Source organism: Lepisosteus platostomus, unplaced genomic scaffold, assembly GCF_059453375.1.
Source record: "Lepisosteus platostomus isolate fLepPlt1 unplaced genomic scaffold, fLepPlt1.hap1 Scaffold_104_H1, whole genome shotgun sequence".
Classification (NCBI taxonomy): Eukaryota; Metazoa; Chordata; class Actinopteri; order Semionotiformes; family Lepisosteidae; genus Lepisosteus; species Lepisosteus platostomus.
The window spans coordinates 16,011-42,857 of NW_028291485.1; the positions used below are offsets into that span (position 1 = coordinate 16,011).

At 47.1% G+C, this 26,847-nt stretch overlaps 7 non-coding genes across 7 annotated transcripts; all 7 read left to right on the forward strand.

The window, feature by feature from the left end:
- The first annotated feature begins 638 nt into the window (after nucleotides 1–638).
- Nucleotides 639–711, forward strand: trnav-cac (transfer RNA valine (anticodon CAC)). Its single transcript has one exon. It is a non-coding gene; the product is annotated as a tRNA-Val (tRNA).
- A 1,571-nt stretch (nucleotides 712–2,282) lies between these two features.
- trnat-agu (transfer RNA threonine (anticodon AGU)) lies at nucleotides 2,283–2,356 on the forward strand. Its single transcript has one exon. It is a non-coding gene; the product is annotated as a tRNA-Thr (tRNA).
- A 1,336-nt stretch (nucleotides 2,357–3,692) lies between these two features.
- On the forward strand, nucleotides 3,693–3,831 carry LOC148637905 (U4 spliceosomal RNA). The gene has a single exon (XR_015931160.1). It is a non-coding gene; the product is annotated as a U4 spliceosomal RNA (small nuclear RNA).
- A 6,363-nt stretch (nucleotides 3,832–10,194) lies between these two features.
- LOC148637906 (U5 spliceosomal RNA) lies at nucleotides 10,195–10,311 on the forward strand. Its single transcript, XR_015931149.1, has one exon. It is a non-coding gene; the product is annotated as a U5 spliceosomal RNA (small nuclear RNA).
- A 5,548-nt stretch (nucleotides 10,312–15,859) lies between these two features.
- Nucleotides 15,860–15,941, forward strand: trnas-aga (transfer RNA serine (anticodon AGA)). The gene has a single exon. It is a non-coding gene; the product is annotated as a tRNA-Ser (tRNA).
- Nucleotides 15,942–16,782: 841 nt separating this feature from the next.
- Nucleotides 16,783–16,856, forward strand: trnai-aau (transfer RNA isoleucine (anticodon AAU)). The gene has a single exon. It is a non-coding gene; the product is annotated as a tRNA-Ile (tRNA).
- Nucleotides 16,857–24,729: 7,873 nt separating this feature from the next.
- Nucleotides 24,730–24,801, forward strand: trnae-uuc (transfer RNA glutamic acid (anticodon UUC)). Its single transcript has one exon. It is a non-coding gene; the product is annotated as a tRNA-Glu (tRNA).
- The last annotated feature ends 2,046 nt before the right edge of the window (nucleotides 24,802–26,847 follow it).

Consider the following 26,847-nt stretch of genomic DNA (forward strand, 5'->3'; position numbering starts at 1 on the left):
GTCGTGTAATTGCAGCTTTCTTGACTTATTGATGAAGGTCTGACTGGACGAGCGAATGACGCCTCTCCCCCGTCCTCAAGCTCGCTGACAGAATAAAATGGAAAGTGCTGCCGTGGCTCATTGGTTTAGGGGTATGAGTCTCGCTTAGGGTGCGGGAGGTCCTGGGTTCAACTCCTGGATGAGCCCTTGTGTGTTCTTTTTGTCCTCGTCCACAAGACTGGGAACTGCATGGGCGAATGTGAAGAAGATCCTTCTCGAACGTGCAAAACGTGCGAGAAGAGGGGGCGCTTGTTTCCAGCCAAAACTTCTCGCGTGTGAGACGAGCTGACCATCGCTGCAGGAGGTGGGAGGGTCACTCTGGTAGACAGAGCTGACCTTCGGCAATAGGATTTATACTCTCCAAGATGATATTTGCACTTTCTGGAGAGGCGATTTTCTCCACTTCAGTAGCCAGATTTCGTCGATTGCGTGGAGAGGGCTGTAGAATGTGGCAGCGCCTTTCCTGCTCCGTCCATGACAGGCGTGCTGGTCTCTGGAGAGAGAGCACGGTCCATCAGCGCACTCCAATAAAGGCACTGGAAGCAGCTGAATCGCAATGGCGAAGCTCAACGCTGGGCCGCTGGGCATATCTTACCACCGTTTCCGTAGTGTAGTGGTTATCACGTTTGCCTCACACGCGAAAGGTCCCCGGTTCGAAACCGGGCGGAAACAGGCTTATTTTGTCGCCACGCACAAAAGGGGATTGGGGATTCGCCTAGCGCTGTGATCGAACAGACCCACTCACCCCTTAGTGTGGCGGGATCTGCACAGTGCATGTCGCAGCGCATCCTGCTTTCACTTCAATGCGCGTCCTGATGTACCCCGGTCTCCCGCGTGACAGGTGGGGACAGGTGACAGGTCCTATACTAACGAGGAAGACATCGCTCTCTCCGACCCCCGGCATTGTGTCCCGACCCACCGTGCTGGAAGCCGACGGGTGCTGTGATTCCTTTAAGGAGCAGAAATGACAACCGAGGAGCCGAGAGATCATTTCAGCATTTCGCGTCTGAACGGAAAACACAAACGACCAACTCGGAATGACTTGCCTTTGACGCTTTTCAAAGCGTTCTTTGTGCACGACGACTGCGCCGCCTAGCAGATACAAATGGGTTGTACAACTTTGAACTAGCAAATGGAAGAGGGCTAAGCCCCCTCTCTTTTAGCCCAGGTTCAATCTGTCTCCCAGAATCACCAGGGCGCACACACACACACCCGTGCCGTTGAAGTGCTCTGCTTCATTTCTAAGGGCAACTCAACATTCACTCCTACCCCGAGTGCAGAAAAGACAGTGTCTGCAGCAACAGCAGCTCAGGTCTCTGCACAGGAGCTAAGCTGCCCCCATCTCCTCTGCTCTGCGGCTCCTGCGGAGTGGAGTCCTGCCTGGAGCTGTGTTTGCAGGCGGCGGCTCCCCGTGCCCTGTCTGTGCGTCGTGAAATTAATTAATAACGTTAATAAATTTATAAAGTTAATTTATAAATTTATAAAGTTAATAAAGTTATAAATTAGAAATTAATAACGATATAATTATATTCATGTACCGCAACACAAGAATAGTACACGCTGTACATTGTCTGTCGATAATGTTTCTGTAGTGCTTTTTCAGCACTCAGCACGTGACTGTGCTGGTGGTGCTGTGGGTTAGGTTCCTGACTTCCATATCACACGGTCTATGATTGAATCCCATTGAACTATGACTTTATTTTTTAACAAACATTTCTTTGAAAAAATGAAACGTTTCCCTTGGTCAGAGATTAAATAAAACCTCACTTTTTTTGAGCAGAAGGTTTACTGTGACCTGAGAAGGGCCGGCATCCAATCACGGTGGTACACACACATGCTCTCACCTATATGAGCTACACGGCTACCAAGATGATCTCAGGTGCGCCGAGCTGGTACGGAACATATTGAACTGATCGACGGCGAATTGTCTCTCAGACAGGCTTTTCACCTCTGAGCTCCCTGACTGACAGTGATCAGCTAGGTAGTGAAACAGTCAGCTGCTTCTAAGCCTTAAACAGCTGCATCTCGGCGCTTCCACGGAGAGATGATTTGAAAGCCGAACATCACCCGTTGGGAACACCTTACTATCACTAGTTTAAGAGACTCTTAAGGTCTTGCAGAGGTGCCTGTCTAATAGCATGCACTTTGCAAGCTATAGGTGTTTAGGCTGAGGCAGAATGCCTGTTAACAAAATGTTTTTCTAAAGGTGTGTCCAAGTGGCTGCAAAAGGACAACACTCCTGGGGCACCGTGGCTTAGTTGGTTAAAGCGCCTGTCTAGTAAACAGGAGATCCTGGGTCCGAATCCCAGCGGTGCCTTCTTTGTTCTGTCTTCTCGAACAGTACTGGTCATTATGGACAACCGCCTACGGCTAGACTTAATTAAATGCAAGTATTCATTTCCTGTCTTTAACGCGACTTGTTTTTCTTAAAATGGATGCAACTTGCAAAACATGAAATACAAACCTTGCTAATCAGCGCTAGCGGCTGGCAAAAAAAAAGAAGTCAGCAATGTTTTTTTTCTTTAACCTTAACCCTGCTAATAGAGAAGAGTTAAACGACCGAGTCTATGCAGCTTAAACGGTGCGCATGTCGGGTCCTTAGCTGAAAGGGTGGTAAATCACGCTCACCCCAGTCCTTAATCTTTTAAAGAGGATACAAAATTGAACCTAGTCGCCACATCACATACATCCTATTCAACGATAAAAAGGTAACATCTATCCTCGTCCAGAGTAAATCTCACGTTGAGGGCATATTTTTTTCCACTTTACCATGAGTCGGGCTCGGCTGCACAGAGGAGAGAGCAGAGCAATGAGGTCACGGGGACAGGGGAGTCACATGCTGGCGGTTTGAATACGCGGAAGATCACATCCGCACTCCGGACTCTGAATCCTGCCATCCGAGTTAAGATCTCGGCGGAACCTGAGGCGCAGTTCCTTCTTAAAACGTAATCTGGTGAGCATTTCTAGAATCGTACTTGTATAGATGCAGCCTTTAATGTGTTGCTAGGTTAAAATTGATGACTTCTTGAACTTCAGTAGGCAACTGCCCTCTTGATTTCGGATTTAATTTCTTTATTACAGGGGCGCTTTTATGAAGACAGAGTCATGTTCAGGTACTTTGCTTGATGGAGGAAGCTCATTTCGGACTCTGTGATCTGCTCACCTGGAAAGGTCTACTGTACTACTACAAGAGAGAAGTAGAGTCTGGAAGAAGGGACAATTTTATGATGCTTTGGAAGGTAATGCTTTTTTTTCTTTGAAATCGAAATGAATCAGAATATCAGTGCAAAAGACAAACTCTTGGTTTGGTTTAAAGAGATATGGTTTTAAAACAGACAAAATGTAGAAAACAGGTGTTTCTCACTTTTGGAAAAGAATGGACCGGGGGTAATATTTTACTAGTTGCAGGGCTGAGATCACTGGGTTACAGTCCTGTAGTGTCACACCAGGGACAGTGGCGCAATGCATAATGCATCTGACTACGGATTAGGAGATTGTAGGTTCGACTCCTACCTGGCTCGGGTCGTTTTAAAACACATCGGGCTATTCCCCAAGTAGCCTGTGCTATTTACTGCATTGTAATCGTACCCAGTAAGAGATTTCCTTCATATAAATGAACTGCACCTGACAGCTTTAGAATAACACCTGGGCTCAGTACGGTGCTGAGAGCTCAGCGTTGCTGTTCTAATTAGCACGCACGATTGTTGCTAGTTGAAAACTTTTCCCAATACCCCGCTTCCGCTGGTTTGCAATACAATCGGCGAAAGCAATTTTTGACAGTCTCGTCAGAGACTGAGCAAGGTGTTTAAAGACAGATTTTGTCATGGTGACATCATGGTAGAAAGAAACGAGCTTGTTACGTCTCAACAGAAACGCTCTTTATCTCTTTCAGCGTTATGCAGAGAACAGCGTCTGTCGAGATCACTTTTGAGTCAGCGCGAAACGCCGTGTGCTGTCAGTTTGATTTCATATTGCTCGTAGCGGCGCCCGGCTTTTGTCTGTCAAACGTTAGGTTGCGCTTCTTCATGCTGCATCGTCGGCATGAGTGGAGCTTTTTAAACGTCTGTACTTACTGCGCCCCATAAGAAATCGTTTGTCCCCGTTCAAAAGAGATTGTGCGATGTCCTGCAGCGTTTGCAAAGCAAACCTTTGACAGTTTGAAAAGAGGAATTTGTTGTGCTTCCTGTGCGTGCAGTAGTTACAAAGTTGAAGGTCTTTACACGATCTGCTGCAGTTTTCAGTGGGCGAGCTTTGTCAGATGGCTTGGAAAAACGCACTGTGTTTCGGCTCGGGAAACATCATGGGCAGTGTCCTGCATGTTTTCTGTGTATAGCTGTCTTTTAACACATACAGAATTCATTAGAAATCATTGATTTCTCCAATTAACAAGGGTCCCTTTTGAACCTGCGAGAAGCATTCCTTCAATGTAACAGATTTACTCCGGGGAAAGGCAGCATGACATTGAGAGTAGCTCAAGCTTTCAGCACCCGTATCGGACTGCGTGTATGCAGACACCGCTCAGAATCCCCTGTAAGATTCTCCTTCAATTCCGTTTTGCAGTGCTTTAGCTCTTTCAAAAGGCTTCGCTTTGCTAGTCATAATCCAAGGCTCATGACAGCATTTGAAACCAATTGCCACTGCGTTGGCCAGGAATCGAACCCAGGTCAACTGCTTGGAAGGCAGCTATGCTCAACACTATACCACCAATGCACGCCCACAGGTGCCCTGCAGGACACCACCAGAGAATGCTCACGATTTCGGAAGCTGTCTCCGGGACGTGCTGATTCCACACATCCTGAATAAATCATGATATTGTTAGTTGCTGTAGCTAGACGTTCAAATGAGTTTCATGGCCAGATGGACTGTTTCCTCCAGCGATTTCGATTTTTAAGAACTTTTATTTCCTTTTCACAATAAAATACAGGGCATCACAAATGCTTTACATTAATATACATACTTAAAACAGTATATATGATCACATCTTATTACATTTTGACACGGTACGAGTTACATAGCAACAATTTCTTTTTTCTGAAGCAAATCACATTCTTTACTTAAACATGATAGTGTTTTTCACAGTTTCTTGAGATATTGACCTATGCCCTCTATTTCCCACAGATTTTCTGCTTCCTCCCTCCCTTCTCTCCACAGATCTCTGAGGTAATAGTTCTCTCGGGTGATGAACAGGGCCAGGCTACCTGCAGCCTTGACTGGGATCTTGATGCCTTTGAACAGCCCCATGTTCCTCACTCTCCACAGGGCGTCTTTCCCACTGTTCACCGCGGCCCAGATCCTGTCAAACACGTCAGGAGGAAGTTTGACAGGAGAGATGCCGTATATGACGAAAGCAGCGGTCAGGGTAAATTGGGGCGAGAGAGCCTGCAACCAATCTTCAAACTGTGCCCAGAAGGCCTTAGCAAAAAAGCAGGACCACAGGAGATGGGTCACAGTCTCCTCCTCGCTGCAGCCCACCCTAACGCAGCGAGGGCTGGGTGTGAGGACCATACGGTACAAGGAAGTTCGTACCGGTAAGCACTGGTGGACGACACTCCAGGCTAAATCTCTGTGAATGTTGCACAGAAACTTAGAGGATGTGTGTTTCCACACCTTCCTTGTTTGGGCTGATGTTAAAATGCCCACAGGGGTCTGCCTATTGTTCTGGGGTGCAAAGAAATCTTCCAGTTTTTGGACGCTGACATCTCGGAGGGGAATATGGCCAATTGTGTGAGATCTTAGAAAACTTTTAACTGTCCCATAAATTGCAGGGCATGTGTCAGAGAGTGGGACATCCAGCTTGGGTCTGACACCCCACACTCTGAACACCTCCCTACCTACCCAGAGCCTGGAAAAATAAGTCCAGGTACGCGCTGCAGGTGCTGTTGCAAAGCCTCTCAGCACAGAGGCCAGGAAAATGCACAGCAGCTTCGTAGCAATATCTGGGACAGACTTCCCCCCTGAGGGTAGCGGCCTGTACATTATTTCCCTTCTGAGTCTTTCCTGCTTCCCACCCCATAGAAATTGAAACATCAATCTCCTCAGCACCGCCGCAACACGGTGTGGGATTGGGAAGGTAGAAGCCAGAAAATTCAAGACAGGCAAGAGCTCGGCTTTGATGACCAGCACCTTCCCTGTCATGGTGAGGTCTCGGTCCTTCCATTGCATCAGTTTTTTGTTTAAGATTGGCAATTTGTTCTGCCAATTTACTGTTCCCATCTCTTCTCCAAAATACACCCCCAGGACCTTAATTCTCTTCTCTTGCAGCCTGAGATCATGTCCTTCTATTGGCTCCCTCCAGTTCTGATAAAAAATCTCACTCTTAGATTTGTTAATTTTTGCGGAGGAAGCCAAAGAGAAACGATCACAGCACTGCAGAGCTCTGCTAATTGAGGCATTGTCAGAGAGGAGCAGGGTGACGTCATCCATGTATAGAGATGTCTTTACCTCTCCTCCCCCACTTCCAGGCACTGGTATCCCATTAATGGCCTGATCCTGGCGCAAGGCACAGGCTTAAGGGCTCCATAGCCAAAACGAATAACAAGGGGGATAATGGGCAGCCCTGCCTCACCCCTGAACAGACTTCAAAGGGGCGTGATCTATTGCCATTAACCATTACTCTGCTGTTGCTACCTGTGTACAGCAGGTTAATCCACTTTCTCATGATGGGGCCAAACTTCATGTGCTCAAGTACCGATGTTAAGTACTGCCGGTTTAGGCGGTCAAAGGCCTTTTCTAGGTCTACGCCTAAAATGCACAGAGGGAGGGAGCGATCCTCTGAGTACAGACAGACATCCCTCAACAAGGCCAGGTTGTCGCTCATCAGGCGTCCTGCTATCCCACAAGTCTGTTCTTTCCCTACCAGTGAGGCCACTACATTTTGTAGGCGCAGGATCTTAGTGTCCACGCCTAAGAGGCTGAGGGGTCTCCAGTTCTTTATGTCATTCTTTGCTCCTTTCTTAAACAAGAGAGAGATAGTGCCTTCTCTTAAGGAGTCAGGCAGCAATTCTGTCTTATAGCTTTCCTCGAATAGGAGCAGTAGCGGATCCTGAAGCAGATCCCAAAAGGTGCAATAAAATTCTTTAGGGAGCCCGTCAGCACCCGGAGTTTTCCCCTTCTGTAAGCTCTCCATAGCCTGTCTCAGCTCTTCTACTGTCAAATCCCTCTCAAGTACTTCCCTATCTTCTTCACTCAAAACGTTTTCTAGCTTTGAGGTAAAAAAATGAATTTCTTCATCCTTTAACTCTGTAGAGCTGTACAGTCTTGAGTAGAAGGCCTCGGTGCAGGAGAGGATAGCACTCGGCTCTGTTCTCTCTCGTCCCTCCTCATCAACTACACTTTCCATGACAGACTTGGAGCCTACCACTTTCCTGAAAAAGAAGCGAGTACACTTCTTATTTTCTTCCAAGAACTGCACTCTGCTTCTTAACAGCACTCCTCGACTACTTTCTTCGGCTATGCTCCGGATGTCCTTTTTTAAAAGGGTGATATCCTCGAGCACATCGAAGCCACTGTGCAGCATTGTGTAGAGACGCTGCAGCTGCCTCTGTTTCCTGGCTAGCACTCCTCTCCGTCTGGCAGCAGCCTTCCTTCTCTCAGCCATGAAAAAGGCCTTTGTCCTCATCTTCACCTCCTCCCACCACTCTCCTACTGACCCGTACAGACACTGCAAGGACAGCCACTGTGATAGTTTCTCCTTGTAGCGGGATACTACCCCCTCGTTCTCTAGCAGCTTTGTGTTGAGTTTCCAGAGGCCTGGGCCAAAGACAGTCCCGCCCTGGAGTTCCACTCTACACCCTAAAGCCTGATGATCTGAGAAGAAGACAGGCTGAAGAGTGACCCCAACAACTTTCACTCTCTCTGAGACAAAGCAATAGTCAATTCTGGAGCTGCTATTCCTCCCTGACCATGTATATCCTGCTGTTGCGGGATATATACATCTATATGTGTCTGAGAGTTTGAACTAAGTTTTGCAGGGCCAGTGAGCTGGAATCCAATTTTATCGGAGAGCTAGACTGCCTGTCTGTGTGCTCTAAGATACAATTAAAATCCCCTCCCACTATCACGTCTGTGCTACTTAACAATAGGGGAGAGAGTGCCTTGAGTAGCTCCACCCTTCCTCCCACGTCAGTAGGACAATACACATTGATTAGCCGCAGGTTAACGGTCCCCCATTCCACATCCACACACAGCAACCTGCCATCTATGACCCTCTGAATACTTTTCAATTTGAAAGCCCATCCTTTGAAAAGAATGGCCACGCCAGAGGCTCTGTTGTTATTGTCCCCTGACCAAACAGAAGGCCCTTTATCCCACCTATCTTCAAAGCTTTTATACCTCTCTTGATAGGCTAAAGCACACTCCTGCAACATCAACACATCTCCCTCTCTCTGCTGGAGGTAATCAAAGACACACTGACATTTAACTCTGTCATTGATACCTCTGGTGTTAAGAGAAATTATGTTTAGAGCCATATTACATAAGAAAGTGGAACCAGTCTTTACAAAACACATTTCTCTTCGGTCTCACCTGTTACCTTCTTCTTTTTCTTTTTCTTCTTACCAATTTCCTGCCAGCCATCCTCTGAATGAGCCTTCATCAGGGTGGCAGCAGTAAAAGCGTTCACGGAGTCCATTTCAAGGAAGGGGGTAGAAGGAGGGGTGGAGGGGTTCCAGCTGTCCCCATCACCATGCTCTCCTTCCTCCTCGCTCGGGGAGAAAACAGAGTCATTTTTCCTTTTCCTCAAGTCCAGCTCCTGGGAGCACTGAGGGGAAAGGGGTGCAGCCGATGCACCAGTCTCCTCTTCCCCCTCACCCACCAGCTGTTGCAGATCCTCCGTGACGGACTGGATGGAGGAGAGAAGGGCATCTGTAGCACTTGCAGAGTCTGAGAAAAGCAGCTCCGCTGAATCCTGGGTATCGTCGCTGGACCCGCTCCACCGGTGGGGGCCCCACACTGGCCCTCGTTCTGAGGAGCAGGAGTGGGGGAGGGGTCCTCGCTGTTCTCTGGGGTTTTCAAACCCTCGTGCTTGTCTGGTGCAGTCTGCGGTTGTGGGAGCGTAGTGGATTTCTCTTCCACCGACCCCGGAGCCACAGCAGGACTGATCCTGGCTGGAGGCTGAGACTCTTTGTCCAACAAGGGTTCTTTGTTTGACTTGTTGTTTGCTTTGGCTTTTCGGGCCGGTTTGGCTGAAACAAGCACTGCCTCATCCTTTCTCATTTTGAGTTTATTGGCGTAGGCGTGAGGGGAGTTCTTAAAAACGTGTCCTTCCGAGCCACATAAATTGCACTTTGGCAGCATTGAACAGTCAGAGGCTAAATGTCCCTGTTTGCCACAGGTCTTGCAGCATTTCACAGTGCAGGACGATGCCAGGTGTCCCACAGCACCACAGCGCCGACGCACCTTTGGTTGTCCCACATAAAAAACATAGCCATTGCAGGCGCCAAGCCGGATTGTAGAGGGCAGGTGCCTTAAGCCTCCATTTACATTGTCCGGTAGCAAGCGAACCTCAAATTTTCTTGCTCCTGTTTTTATACCGTCAACATCTCTAACCTCAGTTCCATGGTGGACGGTGCAGTACTGCTTAAGCCAGGTGTGAATGTCCTCCGTCTTTGCCATTTCCGAGAACATAACAACATGCACCGTTTTCCTCTCTCTCTGTGTCAGAGGCTGCAAGTTGATCTTCTCAAGGGCAGGAACTTTCCCTCTTTTTGCCTCAAACACATCCACACATTGTTCAAACAGAGAATAGGTAGCAAAAACAACCTCAAATGCTTTCTGACCTGGGAGAGCGAAGATGAAATCCAAGTGCCGAGGTTCAAAGCCACGTTCCTTCTGTAACACTTTTCTGCTGAACTGCATACGATCCATGAAGAGGTCATCCAAAAGCTCAAAACGTACAGCATTCTTGCGGGATCCAAAGGTTGCCATCTCAAACTGCAAAACAAACACTGCTTCCAGAAAACAAGAAAACAATCCAACTACTCCAACTACAGGCTGATCAAGGTATCTCCCCTGCCAGGTAAGCCGAGAGCTGCAGGCGATGAGCCCGGAGCTGAACGGGCCGCACTGGCTCGTTTGTAAGGCCAGGTGCATTGCCAACCACGACCGGCAGGGCAGAGGACTTGAAGGCGGCCTGGGCTCCTGCAGCTGTCCAGCCACGCACTCTGGTTTCTCTTCATCTCGTACAAATCTTTTGCCTTTTACTAAAGATTTCCATGGAGAGGAGCATGAATGAGTTCCATACAATTTTTGTGCTTCCCTGCCTTCGGGTGGGGCGCAGCTGGGCTGGTCAAAGAGAGAAAACAAAACCGCTCACAATCGCTCTTACAATGCAGTAAGTAGCACAGGCTACTTAAACACATGAATGCAAAACAGCATTTTTCAGCTGATTTAAAATGTACCTAAAGGAGAAGCATTATTGAAGACCATCAATTACCAAGAGCTTTTGTCAAAGGTTTTGGTGGTCATTTTGAATGACCACAGAGCGCTGTGACCTCGTTTTTACATCTCATCCAAAAGACAGCGCCCTTTTACAACACAGCATCTCGGTCACTATACTGGGGCATTGGGACCCGCACAGACCTCAGGGTGAGCGCCCCCCCGCCGGCACCATTAACACCGCTTCCAGCTGGAAGCTTTGTTTTTCCCTGTAGCTCACCCTTATCCGGGTACTGACCTGGCTCACACCTGCTTAGCTTCAGTGGGTTTTCAGTTGCGAGTTGCAAGGGGATGCAAGTGATGGAGCCGCTCGCTGCAAAAGCCACTGCACTGGCCAGGAATCGAACCCGAGCCTCCCACGTGGCAGGCGAGAATTCTACCACTGAACCACCAATGCTCAGTGCTTAGGCCTTCAAAAAAGACGCTTTTTTGGTGCTCTGTGCAAAACGCATCGACATCTGCTTCCAGCTGCAAAATGCCATTCGCGGACGCTGAAGAACTTATTTCCAAGGCAGCGGGTACAAGCGATTGGGCGTTTTAAAACCACCAGGAACAGCAAAGAGGCGCGCTTCTTTGATTGTGCCGAAACACACCGACTGGAGGCGGACAACGTAGTCGGCAGGATTGGAACCTGCGCGAGGAGACCCCAATGGATTTCTAGTCCATCGCCTTAACCACTCGGCCACAACTACAGCAAGCCCCACCGCCGCTGCGTTCTTGCTACAATCTTACCTGGATCGCGAGGCGCCAGCGGAAGCCTATTTCAAAGTCGTTCTCCGTTTCAAAAAAACATTTCCAAAATACAAGCCTTGCAGACAGACACGCCTCAGAGGACTTAAGGGTGGCTTCATGTCGGAATGATAAAGTCTCCCCGTCCGGACATGAAAATGCCACTTTGTTACACACAAAAAAAGAATCAACAACAGAGAAATGCCCACAAGCATTTGAAAAGCCGCACCACGTCGCACTTGAAATAGCTCTTATATTAGTGGTAGACGCAGGAATCGCCTTTTTATTTACGCTCTTACCAACGCGATGGAAAGCAAAACAAAGCAAAGCAGAGCAAAACAAAACAAAACAAACAAACGAAAACCCTCACGTCCTGCACTTGCATATAACGCCGTTACGTGTCCAAGCGGTATTGTAAGTCATCCTAGCACTGCACCCCGGGTCGTACGGTATATGGGAACGAGCACACGCCACGAATCGTCTCGAATCACTCCCTACAGCTGTAAGGCGCCTTGAAGCGTGCACCCCCAACATTCTTCTTTGCTCATCTGTGAAAGGTAAACTCTTGAGCAAACTCTGAACCAGCTCTAAGGAAACTAATCCGATTAGACGTTACTTTGACTCATCTTCTTACGCTCAGTGCCGGATTGCTCAAACTCCAGCTAGGGTTAGGGTTAGCATTCCCACGCTACTTAGACACTTTGTTTACGCTCAGTGCTGGATTTTGGGAACTTCAGGACGAGTGGGAATTTTCTCCTATCTGTCCATTCTGTTTTGTTTTGGAGACTCTTGGCTGCCTATGTTGTTCAGTGCAGCGTGAAGGAAACATTTTCCAAAACTGTGTCAGCTCAAAAGTTGTAAGAAAACCTCTCCAGCTGCTTTAACTCTCTTCATTTTTGTCATTTAATGTGACACTCGATGTATAACTGGAGCCTCACATATGCAAATGGTGAGGCTCCAGTTCGACACCCAGTTCGACACCACTTTACAGTATATGACAAAAGCATGGCAGACTGTGCCGGACCAGCTGGTAACTTCCGCTTATTTTGACCATATTAATCATTGGAAATCTTCCCACTTGCATTTGTGACACCTGATTTTGGCTCCACCTAAGACACTCTTAAATCTTCAAACACTTTTCTCTTCTCCCGCAACACACTTGTCTGTCGGCACTATGTGGCAGCGTTGCATGACAACCCATCTCACCACGGAAAGGAACCTAACAGCTTTGGTAAGAGACTAGAATCACCTGAAGAACTGCTTTCCATGGAAGCAGGACCAAGCGATGTAGCATTTTTATAGTACCAGGAAAGGAGAAGCGGCACTTCGCCTTTGCCGCACAGGCTCAAGGTGACGTGTGGCAGACGCCGGAGTCGGCAGGTTTCGAACCTGCGCGGGGAAGCCCCAACGCATTTCGAGCCCATCGCCTTAACCACTCGAGCACGACAAATGCGAGCTCCCCGCCGCCGCATTCCTCCTATAATCAAACACGGACTGCGAGGTGGCTGCGGAAACCTTTTTAAAGTTGCTCTCCGTTAAAAAAAATACCTTTCACAAGATTCGTGCCGGCAGACAGACACGCCTCAGAGGGTTTAAGGCTGGCTTCACGTTCAAATGATAAAGTCCCCCAGTCCGGATGTCAAAATGCAACTTTGGCAGACAGAAAAAACATCAACAAACCACAAATGTGGACAAGGATTTTACAAGCTGCACCACACTGCACTTTCAAAAGCATTTACATTCGTGTTAGACGCAGGAATTGCCTTTGATTTGCGCGCTTACGAACGCCATGGAAAACGAAACAAAACTAAAGCCCTCAGCTCCTGCACTTGATTATAATCCCGTTACGTGTCGAAGCAGGAATTTAAGTCATCCTACCACTGCAACACGGGGAATAGAGGGAAATGAGCACAAGCTACGAATTGTCTCTAATCAGTCCCTACAGTTGTAAGACGCCTGGAAGCGTGCACCCCCATCATTAATCTTTGCGCATCTGTGCAAGGTAAACTCTGGAGCAGTCTCTGAAACGGCTCAAAGGAAACACGTGATTGATTCCATGTGCATCTGGGGTTCATTTCTTATTTACATTTAATTCAAGGGAAAGGCTTGGGTCAGTTTCAGACGGCCTCCAACAGCGAGATTCAAGCGCCCCATCTTCAGCCCAATCTGCGCCGCCAGAATGCCAACGGCTCCTCTGGTCTCCGGGGTGCGGTTGTGACCCCGTAACCTAAAGTGTTGGTTGCAGACAAATGGAGACTAACAGGTGATGTCCTAGGACATGACTACATTGTGACACTCGGTGGGGATGGTGACCATTGCTTGGAAAAGAGTGCGAGGCCCCTTTAGAAAAACATTTTGTTAACAGGCATTCTGCCTCAGCCTAAACACCTATAGCTTGCAAAGCGCATGCTATTAGACAGGCACCTCTGCAAGACCTTAAGAGTCTCTTAAACTAGTGATAGTAAGGTGTTCCCAATGGGCGATGTTCGGCTTTCAAATCATCTCTCCGTGGAAGCGCCGAGATGCAGCTGTTTAAGGCTTAGAAGCAGCTGACTGTTTTACTACCTAGCTGATCACTGTCAGTCAGGGAGCTTAGAGGTGAAAAGCCTGTCTGAGAGACAATTCGCCGTCGATCAGTTCAATATGTTCCGTACCAGCTCGGCGCATCTGAGATCATCTTGGTAGCCGTGTAGCTCATATGAGTGAAAGCGTGTGTGTCAGGACTCTTACTTGGCCATCCCAACATACGGAATTTCTACTGTTTCAGCCACTCTGTTGTTGATGTACTCCTTTGTTTTTGTCATGCTGCATGACCCAGCGTCTTTCGAGTTTTAGATCACAGGCAGACACCCTGACATTCTGCTGTAGAATTTCCTGATACATCTTGGAATTCATCGGTCCCTCGATGATTGCAAGCCGTACAGCCTCCGCCATGCTTCCCAGGTGGGATGAGGTTTTGGAGTTGGTATGCGGTGTTTTGTTATCTCCAAACATAACGCTGTGCACATTTACCAACAAGTTCAGCTTTTGTCACGTCTGTCCACAGAACATTGTTCCAGGAGTTGTGGAACATCCATGTGGTCTTTAGCAAACTTGAGAGGGGCAGTGGTGGTTTTTTTTGGGGGGAGAGCAGTGGTTTCCTCCGTGGTGACCTCGCATGATCACCACTCCTGTTCAGATTTCTTCTTATGGTGGACTCATGAACACAGACGTAAGACAAAGTCAACCACCTGTTCGCTAGATCCCATCCCCACTCAGCTAGTCAAAGATTCCCTCGAAGGACTGGCAGGACCTATAATTAGTATGATGAATGCATCGCTTGCGTCAGGCGTCGTACATGATCAATTTAAGGTAGTGGTTCTTAGACCGCTCCTTAAGAAGTCAAATTTGGATCCACAAGTTCTTAACAACTACAGGCCTGTCTCAAAGGTCCCATTTCAATCTAAAAGTCTTGAAAGAATAGTTGTTGCCCAACATCAAATGGATTCAAATAATATACTTGAGAAATTTCAGTCTGGTTTCTGAAACTGTATTAACAAGAGTCGTAAATTATATTCTCTTAGCTACTGATGCGGGGAATGCAACAGTGCTAGGAATGCAAACTTTAGGTTGCGCTTCTTCATGCTGCATCATTGGCATGAGTGGAGCTTTTTAAACGTCTGTACTTACTGCGCCCCATAAGAAATCGTTTGTCCCTGTTCAAAAGAGATTGTGCGATGTCCTGCAGCGTTCGCAAAGCAAACCTTTGACAGTTTGAATAGAGGAATTTATTCTGCTTCCTGTGCGTGCAGTAGTTACAAACTTGAACGTCTTTACACGATCTCCTGCAGTTTTCAGTGGGCAGGCTTGGTCAGATGGCTTGGAAAAACGCACTGTGTTTCGGCTCGGGAAACATCATGAGCAGTGTCCTGCATGTTTTCTGTGTATAGCTGTCTTTTAACGCATACAGAATTCATTCGAAATCATTGATTTCTCCAATTAAGAAAGGTCTCTTAAAGGATGAGTCAAAGTAACGTCTAATCGGATTAGTTTCCTTAGAGGTGGTTCAGAGTTTGCTCAAGAGTTTACCTTTCACAGATGCGCAAAGAAGAAAATTGGGGGTGCATGCTTTAAGGCGCCTTACAGCTGTAGGGAGTGATTCGAGACGATTCGTGGCGTGTGTTCGTTCCCATATGCCGTACGCCTCGGGGTGCAGTGCTAGGATGACGTACAATACCGCTTGGGCACGTAACGGCGTTATATGCAAGTGCGGGACGTGAGGGTTTTCGTTTGTTCGTTTTGTTTTGCTCTGCTTTGCTTTGTTTTGCTTTCCATCGCGTTGGTAAGAGCGTAAATAAAAAGGCGATTCCTGCGTCTACCACTAATGTAAGAGGTATTTCAAGTGCGACGTGGTGCGGCTTTTCAAATGCTTGTGGGCATTTCTCTGTTGTTGATTCTTTTTTTGTGTGTAACAAAGTGGAATTTTCATGTCCGGACGGGGAGACTTTATCATTCCGACATGAAGCCACCCTTAAGTCCTCTGAGGCGTGTCTGTCTGCAAGGCTTGTATTTTGGAAATGTTTTTTTGAAACGGAGAACGACTTTGAAATAGGCTTCCGCCGGCGCCTCGCGATCCAGGTAAGATTGTAGCAACAACGCAGCGGCAGCGGGGCTTGCTGTAGTCGTGGCCGAGTGGTTAAGGCGATGGACTAGAAATCCATTGGGGTCTCCCCGCGCAGGTTCGAATCCTGCCGACTACATTGTCCGCCTCCAGTCGGTGTGTTCCGGCGCAAGCAAAGAAGCGCGCCTCTTTGCTGTTCCTGGTGGTTTTAAAACGCCCAATCGCTTGTACCCGCTGCCTTGAAAATAAATTCTTCAGCATCCGCGAATGGCATTTTGCAGCTGGAAGCATATGTCGACGCTTTTTGCACAGAGCACCAAAAAAGCGTCTTTTTTGAAGGCCCAGACACTGAGCATTGGTGGTTCAGTGGTAGAATTCTTGCCTGCCACGCGGGAGGCTTGGGTTTGATTCCCGGCCAATGTAGTGGCTTTTGCAGCGAGCAGCTCCATCACTTGCATCCCCTTGCAACTCGCAACTGAAAACCCACTGAAGCTAAGCAGGTGTGAGCCAGGTCAGTACCCGGATGAGGGTAAGCTACAGGGAAAAACAAAGCTTCCAGCTGGAAGCGGTGTTAATGGTGCCGGCGGGGGGGCACTCACCCTGAGGTCTGTGCGGGTCCCAATGTCCCAGCATAGTGACGGAGACGCTGTGTTGTAAAAGGGCGCTGTCTTTCGGATGAGATGTAAAACCGAGGTCATAGTGCTCTGTGGTCATTAAAAATGACCACCAAAACCTTTGACAAAAGCTCTTGGTAATTGATGGTCTTCAATAATGCTTCTCCTTTAGGTACATTTTAAATCAGCTGAAAAATGCTGTGAAATGGGGGGACTCTTCAGGCCAGTGTAGGATTTGGGTTACAAGAACCATGAAACTGCACGAGAAAGCCCGTACACTGAATTACACGGCTTTCTATTCAAAGGAGGGCAAAAGAAATTCCCTGAGTTCGATTATTTGCAGCACAGAGAGGACCACCATCGTGAGGCTGGTTAGCTCAGTTGGTTAGAGCGTGGTGCTAATAATGCCAAGGTCACGGGTTCGATCCCCGTACGGGCCAGGTTCTTTTCCCCTCTCTTACCAAAGCTGTTAGGTTCCTTTCCGTGGTGAGATGGGTTGTCATGCAACGCTGCCACATAGTGCCGACAGACAAGAGTGTTGCGGGAGAAGAGAAAAGTGTTTGAAGATTTAAGAGTGTCTTAGGTGGAGTCAAAATCAAGTGTCACAAATGCAAGTGGTTGGATTTCCAATGTTTAATATGGTAAAAATAAGCAGAAGTTATCTGCCGGTCATGGCACAGTCTGCCATGCTTTTGTCAGATACTGTAAAGTGGTGTTGAACTGGAGCCTCACCATTTGCATATGTGAGGCTCCAGTTATACATCGAGTGTCACATTAAATGACAAATATGAAGAGAGTTAAAGCAGCTGGAGAGGTTTTCTTACAACTTTTGAGCTGACACAGTTTTGGAAAATGTTTCCTTCACGCTGCACTGTACAACATAGGCAGCCAAGAGTCTCCAAAACAAAACAGAATTGACAGATAGGAGAAAATTCCCACTCGTCCTGAAGTTCCCAAAATCCAGCACTGAGCGTAAACAAAGTGTCTAAGTAGCGTGGGAATGCTAACCCTAACCCTAGCTGGAGTTTGAGCAATCCAGCACTGAGCGTAAAAAGATGTCAAAGTAACGTCTAATCGGATTAGTTTCCTTAGAGCTGGTTCAGAGTTTGCTCAAGAGTTTACCCAGTGGGCATTGATTCGTCGAATATACGTATATTCACGGCGAAAATACGGCTATACGTATATATACGTCGCCTCGACGTATAATCAACGTCGAATTGCAACCGTAAAATCGACGACATTAATAAACGCATATATAACGTTGAAAACACATCTAACACAGTGCCTGAGGCTTTTTACTGTATGTATCGTGTGTGCCGCAACTAGGAGTATACGGCACTCTGCACAGTGTACGAAGTAAATTATTTTCGCAGTAATTAATTTACACGTGTATAATAAATATAGTAAATATAATAAATTAATTACTGCGAAAATAATTTTCTTCGTAAATCCTGCAATCCAGATGATTGGGGTATTGGTGCATGGCTACAGTCTGTGCTAGGAACATGGAGAGGGTCTCTGGTTCAATACATATTTGTGGGTCTGGTATTATTCGTTATGATCATATCGTTAATATCCTGTTTGAAAAACATGTGGACTAAAGCTGCTGCTTCTGTGCTAATTGTACGCCCTGAAGGGATCATGAAGGTCAAAAAATGATTTCATGGGAAAGGTTCTCTTATCTAGTGGCAGAACCTGATGGGTAGAACAATATAGCTTTAAGGGGGGTTACCCTTGGGAGTGATTCCCCTAGATGCAAATGATTATTGTGGTTTATTTGTTCATAATAAGATGTTTTGCAGGAACGGAACAAAGAGAAATTTTACAACTTCAGCTAGAATTGTTCTGCAAAACGTCACAGCTGAGGCAGGGGAACAATGTGTAGATTTTTCTAAGAGTTATTACCCAGTTGTTGACCAATCTGTTGACCAATGTTGACCAAAAAAGCCTAGGATTATGCTGGGCTCCAGCCCACAGGGATTTACCTGTGCTGTAAGAACTAATGAGTGAATAAGGAGACTGGATTCTGGTGAAAGACTTCAGGAAAAAGAAATGGTGTTCACTCAGGTGGAGGGGGCTGTACCAGGTGCTGCTGACCACTGCCACTGCTGTGAAGGTCACAGAAATGGTGCCCTGGATTCATGCTTCCCACTGTAAAAAGGTCACAAACGAACTGAGCAAAGCGCAGGAGTGATGTCTCCACAAGGACAGATGGGGATAACCTGCTTGGGACTGATGTGCACAGCCTTTTTCCTTTTTATGTAGAAGCCTGTCACCACCCCAAAAGAGGAAGAATCTAAACACGAAGCCTCTTTGTATACAAACTGGCTGAATGAAACTGATAATGAGGGGGATATGAGTAATTTGTGGTATAAATTTATAAATCATACTGTAAAGTTAAAGAAATTTAATGCATCTTGTTATATATGTGCTTTAATGCCTCAGTCTACAGCCTCACCCATGCGACTTTTTATGAAATGTACTCTTTTATTAATATCACGTTAGACGCTATCAAACAAGAATTAAGGGGAGTTAGATTAATGGCACTTCAGAACAGGTTCGTGCTGGACCTTCAAAATGCAGCATCTGGAGGAGTCTATGCTTTAGTAGGAGACTCCTGTTGTACATATATTCCAGCTAATGACTATGATTACGGAAATCTTACGCTCGCTATTCAGCATTTGAAAGAACTAAAAGACAAGGTGAATAAAGAGAGAGGCATAAAAGATACACCGGCTTTTCTCTCCTGGTTAGAATCACTGTTTGGGCCAGGGGGAATGTTTTTCTTTTAAGTTACTAACACCGATTATAGGGGCTGTGATACTTGTCTTCCTGTTTTTATGTTGCTGTATGACATGTATTATTCCAATGCTTCGAAATATGGAAATATGGTACCTAGGGGGATAAACTGTTCATCCTTCCAGTCTGGAGAATTGGCAGCTGTCTGACGTCAGTAAGTGATCCTTAAAAATTAATAGTTCCATGACAGTGTGCATCACCAGAAAATCAATTTCAATGCATTAAAACTCTTGTTATCCTTCTGATCATTGAAGTGTCATTGCCCCAGCACTGTATACTCTTACTTTTGACGCCTGTCTGAAGTTGGATCCATTTCTAAGAATGGTGACTCACATATCCTCCTGCTCAACTTTGGCTCAACCACACAAACTATGAAGTTAATCATCTGCTTTTGCTCCAAGATTTATGTTACTAGGCTCTCTCCTGGGGATCCTCGTGTTCAAATATTGCCCTTATTGTGGATGATCCATGACAGAATTCAGGGAATTCAGAATTCTGATACCTCAGCTCAGATTCTGACTGGGCAGACTGTCATTGCCTGGTGTGAATGTGTGCATATCTGTTTTTGTGCATGTTCTGTGGCCTGTTGTACAGTACATCACAAATGAAAGGGAAATGGAAAACTAAAATAAGACTCAAGTGTTTTATCTTTCATTAACAGTGTTTCATTAGTATCTGTGCTAGATCCTGTCATCCACTGCTTACCACGACAGGCTCTAGCACAGGATAGCAGCTAATACATTTAACAATCTCACTGCACAATGTTGTATATTCAAGGGCTGATCTTCTGTACTTTTTCTTTCACTTTTCATTTCCTAGAAACTCAGTCCTGCCAGGAATAATCTGAGAACAAAATCAATCTGAGTGAAAATCAAGCAGAGGAAGATTGTTTTACAGAGTCAACAAGGTCTAATTCAAGGTCATCAGCACTAACAACATTCTCTCTGGAGACAGGCGATAAGAAAATTGAAAGTGTGTATTGTTACACAACAGCAGAGACTATGAGTTATGCTATCATGAGAGTGGTGATGGATTTTTTTCATTGCTTAGTTTTGCAGGTTCTGTACATTTGAACATTCAAAGTGACTAAAGTAAAGGAGTTTTCCCTTTTTACCACATAATTCCCAAAGATCAACACTAATAGAAAGCCTAATTCCAGCCAAGATTCAATTACTGTCTCTCAGGCATCCCAGCAGTGGATTTCATGACTTCAGACAGCCATCTTTATCAGTGGAGAACTCAATGCTCTGAGGTTTACTGGCAGAGTCTCACACTGGGTAATATGTTGGTAAATAAGGTCCTATGGAATTCTACTATTGATAAATTCGACTATGGAACTGCGATGTGTCCTGAAAAAATCTTCTATGATAGTGGTACAGTCCATCACACCCCACCTACAGCCTTTAAAAGAGAAAAAAAAAACTGACAACAACAAAGTAAGTCTGTGGTGTAATCAGCTAGGTCTTGCAAACATACTTGACCTCTTCCAGCTACCAACATTACAAATGCTGTTTACACATTAGATGGTTATTTTTTGGCTTCTGATATTATGGTGGAAAAAGAGCCCTGGAATCTTTGTTGAAGGACAAAAGACGGAAAGAACGGGCAGTGTAACCATGGCGAAGAGAAGGGAAATATTGGAGAGAGCTTTTTTCATACACTTTTTATCATTGTTTTTCCAGCCCAACAATGATCAACAAATATGGGCAGGCGTCCTGTGCCAAATCCAATCTACCTTTCTTCCAAGCATACAGGAATGTCAGTGAATTAAATATTGACATATGAAAATACCCAAAAATATGCAATCACACATATGCAGTTTGAGCAAACATAAGACAATACCCAAGTACCACAAACTACCAGGCATCATTAGCAGTTCAGGTGGGGAGCTGTGTCAGCATGCGTAGGCTGCAAAGGAACAAGTAATAGGTCTATTCCATGCTTAAAAGAGAAGAAAGAAAACAACATTTCAGCCGTGGAGCCCTCACCTGAAGAAGGCTCCACGGCCGAAACGTTGTGTTTTCTTTCTTCTCTTTTCATCTAGTGTCATTAGCCAGTTACTGTCAAAATAAAATAGAAATGGATAACATTCTAGAGAGAGTTTGAAATACCAAGGTACAATTTAAACCATATTTCTTCCACTACAACCACAATATTTTGGAGAGATCGCTGAGCCTAACTGTTCTGGCATGCCCGTTAGCCTCCGTCCTGCTTCAGCAATGAATGCAACGGGGCACATTCTGAGGGAGATGCGGTCAATCAGGTTGCAGGAAAACCACGCTATGCTTTTTTTTGAGATCCTGAAAAGGACAGAGGGGCCATGTATATGTGTGCAGCTGGATATGTAATTGCAGGTGGCGTAGCAAATTCTGCTGAAGCCCCACTGCCTGGTGTGGACGGTAGCTGTGCATGTTGCAGCAGAATTGTGCATGTGAGATCAAGGGGGCATGTCATGTGTTTGAGCACTTCACTCCCTTCCGGAAGCACGTGATTCCCTGAGTCCAAAAAATTTGTAAGTTCTTTGGATGACCTGTGGACCGATCTTTCACGATGAAGAATTCCTTAAGAAGAATAGATCTCGGCCCACCATCCCAATGCCTCCATCTCAAAACAGCAACCTCCCACTGCCCTTAGTCTGCAAGGCAGTCCTTTCAAGTGCGATGATGACGCCGGGACCTTCGTTGCCTATTGTACGAGCTGAACTTTTGTGCTCATCAATTCAACGCTCTTTCCATCAACTCATCTTGTCTTTTGACGCTTCGTGTTTTGTGCTCCTTTGACTATCGGCATATCGGGTGACTGCAAACACTGAAGTTCTTGCTTACGGAGTGTGGAACAGTGTTTTCAAGTGATCGCTGTTCTGTCATGTTGACGCCGAGTGAATCTTTCTTTGGCAACATGGGCAGGCTGACAGCAGCGCGAGCGAAAGTAATGGCAAATTTCTTGACTTATTTCTGAATGTGAATGTTCTTTAGAAAAGGGATGCGGCGTTGCTTCTCCCCCGTGTAAAGGTCACGCATTCCAGAAGTGGTTATGAGCGAACAGTTGCCGCAAGTGTTTGAAAAGAGCAAGAGAGGAAGCAGCCCTGCCCCGTGTGAGGATCAAACTCAGGACCTTCAGATGATGAGACTGACGTGCTACCAACTACGCCAACGAGGCCAGCTGCAGTACACAGCCGGAAAGTTTGCCTCATATGGATTTCAGTCGCCCGTTCCCTAATCTTTAGACGCCCTCTGCTGGATGTTGCATTTGCCTTTTGATCTCACCGATACTTTTTTGGTCTGTTTCTGTTGCGAGTCTGTTTTTCAGATCTCACCTAGCACAAGTCTCTCTGGCTGAAGTGGCCTCTCTGCTTCAGCATCGTGCCCTCACTCAGCCATTAAAAACGTCACTCGGACTTCTGACATGCTGACATGAAATGTCAAGAGAGAGTGGCGGAGACGCTTAAGGCAGAGAGAAGATGAAGAGGGGGCGTGGCTGCGAAATGATTGACAGCTGCATGACGCTCTCCATGCAAGGCGTGACCACAGGCTAAAGGACACCTTTCGGCACATCAAGCTCTAAGCACACACCTGGAGGACGTGGGAAATGATCCTGCTACCTCTCGCATGCAAAGCGAGCGCTGTACCATGCAAGCTAGCCCCCCTCGCTGGGGCTCATGCCTCGGTGTCGCCTAGTGCCGCTTGTTCCCCTCTTACCGGTGCAGTTCACTGCCCTTCGTCTGCAAGGCAGTCGTGTAATTGCAGCTTTCTTGACTTATTGATGAAGGTCTGACTGGACGAGCGAATGACGCCTCTCCCCCGTCCTCAAGCTCGCTGACAAAATAAAATGGAAAGTGCTGCCATGGCTCATTGGTTAAGGGGTATGATTCTCGCTTAGGGTGTGGGAGGTCCTGGGTTCAACTCGCGGATGAGCCCTTGTGTGTTCTTTTTGTCCTCGTCCACAAGACTGGGAACTGATATCCACATCACCTTGCAGCATCTGCTTATGGCAAACGATGGAATGTGACTAATGACTGAACGAGCCTGGTGAATACTCATCACGTGGCACAATGAGAGCGTGCAGTCAGCTGTCCAAGGCAGCAACCTCATTGCTCGTTCAAAAGAACACGTACTGAAAACTCATCACCACTATGTCGTAAATGAGCACCGCGATCGCTTGTTGTCATGCGTCCTTACTTGGGAAATGCAGAAGCAAAAACTGCCCTCTCTCAGCCACCGAAACGTGTGCGGCTCGCCTTGCACTCTCTGCGCCTCGCATATTTATGGAGCTGTCTGCTCTTCTTTCTGTTGAAGTGCGCAAGTTACGGGGCGTACTGCACACTATGATGTGCTCAATGACAGCTTTCAAGATTTGAAAACTATGAGCTTGATGGCTCAAGTCGAACGAATGTGGTTGTTACGCAATTGATGATCAAACGCACGTATTCTAACGATTCGTGAGAGTATGTTCTAAAGGTCCCTGGCTCGATCCCGGGTTTCGGTGTTTTGTTTCATCGCGCCCTTTGTTCCTCTCTCCAGCGCCCCCTGCCTAAAGTGACGTGTCCCTTTCTCAGCCCGAAACGCAAGCGAGACACCAGCAGCAATCCCTGCAGGTTTCCGTGGTGTAGCGGCTATCACGTTTGCCTAACACGTGAAAGGTCCCCGGTTCGAGACTGGGTGGAAACAGCCTCGTTTTGCACGCTCCTGTACTTCACAGAGGTATTGAGCGACCGGTCATTTGTTCCCAATGTATTTCCGGTGCCTTCATGCACTCTTGTACCAAACGCACGTTCCTTCTGTATGCGGAGCCGATCATTTGCAATTGGGCTGTGCCGACAGATCAGGACGAGCTCTGTCGGCTCAAAAGCAGCGCAGGACCTGCAAGAACAACAGAAAGATTAGCATCCAGCGGGGGCTTCTTAGTGAGCCCAAGATCTCATCAAGAATCGGCTCCAGCAACAGGGCTGGGCGCATTGTTCCATTCTCCAACCACTCTCGGTGTAAACAAGTCCCTCCTGGTCTCTGCTTGAATTGCACTTTCCTGCGTTTGCTTTGGTGTAACTGGCTTCCCCTGCATGGGCGAATGTGAAGAAGATCCTTAGTAAGTCATTGAAGAAACCCGAGAAGAGGTCGGAGTGGTCCCTGTCGTTCATCAACGATCCAGTCAGGCAGTACTCCTCTGTAAAGCGCCGTTCATTCACATCAATTGGCTTTTTTTTGCTTTCACTCGTGCAAGTAGTAAAAGCAGACGCCCCTATTCTGCTGTGACCCGGATTCGAACCGGGGTTGTTGCGGCCACAACGCAAAGTACTGACCACTATACGATCACGGCGAGTTACCGATACACACGGGGCAGGGCGGAAAAGGCTGTGCTCTCTTCGTGTGACATAATTCGGGAAAGTCCTGACGTTGCATTTCAACTGAGCCCCAGTATACATCGACCCTTCGACACTCTGAGTGACAACTCTCTTGCGTGTTTTCTCATATTTATGTAGTTTGCTTGCATGATGCCCGGAACAGCAGGGTTGCGCACTCCCATATGGTCTAGCGGTTAGGATTCCTGGTTTTCACCCAGATGGCCCGTGTTCGACTCCCGGTATGGGAACGTGTCAATTTTGCCTCCTGCTTTCCAAAAGATCAGCACTGTGTACGAAGGAGCCGCATTAAAACTACTCAACGTGCAAAACGTGCGAGAAGAGGGGGCGCTTGTTTCCAGCCGAAACTTCTCGCGTGTGAGACGAGCTGACCATCGCTGCAGGAGGTGGGAGGGTCACTCTGGTAGACAGGGCTGACCTTCGGCAATAGGATTTATACTCTCCAAGATGATATTTGCACTTTCTGGAGAGGCGATTTTCTCCACTTCAGTAGCCCGATTTCGTCGATTGCGTGGAGAGGGCTGTAGAATGTGGCGCCGTCTTTCCTGCTCCGTCCATGACAGGCGTGCTGGTCTCTGGAGAGAGAGCACGGTCCATCAGCGCACCCCAATAAAGGCACTGGAAGCAGCTGAATCGCATTGGCGAAGCTCAGCGCTGGGCCGCTGGGCACATCTGACCACAGTTTCCGTAGTGTAGTGTTTATCACGTTCGCCTCACACGCGAAAGGTCCCCGGATCGAAACCGGGCGGAAACAGACCAGACTTCTTCTGTCGCCACGCACAAAAGGGGATTGGGGATTCGCCTAGCGCTGTGATCGAACAGACCCACTCACCTCTTAGTGTGGCGGGATCTGCACAGTGCATGTCGCAGCGCATCCTGCTTTCACTTCAATGCGCGTCCTGATGTACCCCGGTCTCCCGCGTGACAGGTGGGGACAGGTGACAGGTCCACGTGACAGGTCCTATACTAACGAGGAAGACATCTCTCTCTCCGACCCCCGGCATCGTGTCCCGACCCACCGTGCTGGAAGCCGACTCGTGCTGTGATTCCTTTACGGAGCAGAAATGACAACCGAGGAGCCGAGAGATCATTTCAGCATTTCGCGTCTGAACGGAAAACACAAACGACCAACTCGGAATGATTTGCCTTTGACGCTTATCAAAGCGTTCTTTGTGCATCGAACAGACCCACTCACCTCTTAGTGTGGCGGGATCTGCACAGTGCATGTCGCAGCGCTCCCTGCTTTCACTTCAATGTGCTTCCTGATGTCGAGTCGTGTGCCGTGCGGAGGCTCTGAAAGCGAGAGCAATGAAAAGGTGCACGACGTTGTGTTAGAAAACAGAGAAGTGAAAGACAGTCCTTTCTCTAAGGAGGTAAAAGAAAAGCTACTCCCCGTCAGGGAATCGAACCCTGGTCTCCCACGTGACAGGCGGGGATACTTGCCACTATACTAACGAGGAAGACATCGCACGCTCCGACCCCCGGCATCGTGTCCCGACCCAGCGTGCTGGAAGGCGACGCGTGCTGTGATTCCTTTACGGAGCAGAAATGACAACCGAAGAGCCGAGAGATCATTTCAGCATTTCGCGTCTGAACGGAAAACACAAACGACCAACTCGGAATGACTTGCCTTTGACGCTTATATACCTCTTAGTGTGGCGGGATCTGCACAGTGCATGTCGCAGCGCTCCCTGCTTTCACTTCAATGTGCTTCCTGATGTCGAGTCGTGTGCCGTGCGGAGGCTCTGAAAGCGAGAGCAATGAAAAGGTGCACGACGCTGTGAAATAAACATTAATAAACGCATATATAACGTCGAAAACACATCTAACACTAGGAGTATACGGCACTCTGCGCAGTGTACGAAGTAAATTATTTTCGCAGTAATTAATTATATTTACTATATTTATTATACACGTGTAAATTAATTACTGCGAAAATAATTTACTTCGTACACTGTGCAGAGTGCCGTATACTCCTAGTGTTAGATGTGTTTTCGACGTTATATATGCATTTATTAATGTCGTCGATTTTACGGTTGCAATTCGACGTTGATTATACGTCGAGGCGACGTATATATACGTATAGCCGTATTTTCGCCGTGAATATACGTATATTCGACGAATCAATGCCCACAGCTTGGCATACAAGGGTTTTGCGGAGGGGTCTTGCCACCTGCCTGAAAAAAAAACAGTAAAATGTTTGAGTGCCTATAGAGTTTCTATTTTTATTTTCTTGAGAAAAGTTGATACCATTTCCTGGAAACCCCGTCCCCCAT